The following is a 1550-nucleotide window of genomic DNA, read 5'->3' on the forward strand; positions in this document are numbered from 1 at the left end:
TTCAATCCATATTGAAGACTACAGTCCTTGAACTTTTGCAGCAAGTGCTTCAGGTCATCCTCAGTTTCAGCAAGCAAGGTTATGTCATCTGCATATTGTAGGTTGTTGATGAGTCTTCCTCCAATCTTGATGCTATACTCCTTATAAAGCCCTGATTCCTGAATGACCTGTTCTGCATAAGATTGAAAAGGCGCAGGGACAGGATGCTTCCCTCATCCACTCCTTTCTTGATTTTGAACCATGAAGTGTTACCTTGCTCTGTTCTGAGGACTACTTCTTGGTCCAAATATAGGTTTCATATAAGCACGATCAAGTGCTCTTGAGATTCCCATTTTCCTCAAGGTTAGCCACAATTTATTGTCATCCACACAGTCAAATGCCTTTGCATAGTCAATGAAACACAGGTAGACATTCTTCTGATACTTTCTGCTTTCTGCCAAGATCCATTTGACATTGGTAGTAATGTCCCTAGTGCCATGACCTCTTCTAAACCCAGCCTGTATTTCTGGTAGTTCTCTGTCAATGTACTGCCCAAGTCCTTTTCTGCATAATTTTCCGCAGGATTTTGCTAGTGTGTGATATTAGTGATATTGTTACATAATTTCCACACTCTGTCAGGTCATCTTTTTTTTAAATGGGAATAAATATGGATCTCAGTTGACCAAGTAGTTGTCCTCTAGATTTCTTGGCACAACTTGGTGAGCACATGCAGGGCAGCATCTGTTTGCTGAAATATGTCAATTGGTATTCCATCAATTCCTGAGGCTTTATTTTTTGACAAGTCCTTCAGAGAAGCCTGCACTTCCTTCTTCAACATCATTGCCTCATGTTCATACGTTGTTTCTTGAAATTCTTCTGTGTCAGCTAATTCTTTTTGGTACAATGACTGTAAACTCCTTCCAACTGCTTTTAATGCTTTTGCAATCATTAAACATCCTGCTCATAGCATCCTTAAACATTGCAACTCGTGGCTTGAATTTATTCATTTCTTTTAGTTTAAGAAATGCTGAACGAGTTTGGCCCCTTTGATTTTCTGAGTCCAGCTCCTTGCACATTTCATTATAATAATTTTACCTTGTCTTCCTGAGCAGCCCTTTTAGGGCTTAAATTATTATGTAAATTAATGAGTTAAAATTTACTGTCTGTAATTTACCTACTGGCTCTACAGAAAGCATTTAGGGAAAAGAATAGTGGGGTTAAGATGTTAGGATTTTATTAAATTCAGCCACTATCCATGTTAAATAGACTAAGAGTACATATAGGTCTTATATTCCTTAAGTATATAGCATAGGCTGAGAATACATACATGATTTCTATGTTTCCTCGCAAGGCATGAGTTAAAAATCTATTTGAGCAATTGCCAAATATTTCTCCATTAATACCAGAGGAATGTATATCTGTGTTTCATTGACTATGCAAAGGTGCTTGACTGTGGATCATAACAAACTGTGGCTGACTCTGAGAAGAATGGGAATCCCAGAACACTTGATCATTTTAATGTGAAACCTATACTTGGACCAGGAGGCAGTCATCAGAACAGAGCAAGGGAA

The sequence above is a fragment of the Elephantulus edwardii genome, unplaced genomic scaffold (genome assembly GCF_000299155.1).
Source record: "Elephantulus edwardii isolate Elephantulus edwardi_28Jun2011 unplaced genomic scaffold, EleEdw1.0 scaffold00145, whole genome shotgun sequence".
NCBI lineage: Eukaryota > Metazoa > Chordata > Mammalia > Macroscelidea > Macroscelididae > Elephantulus > Elephantulus edwardii.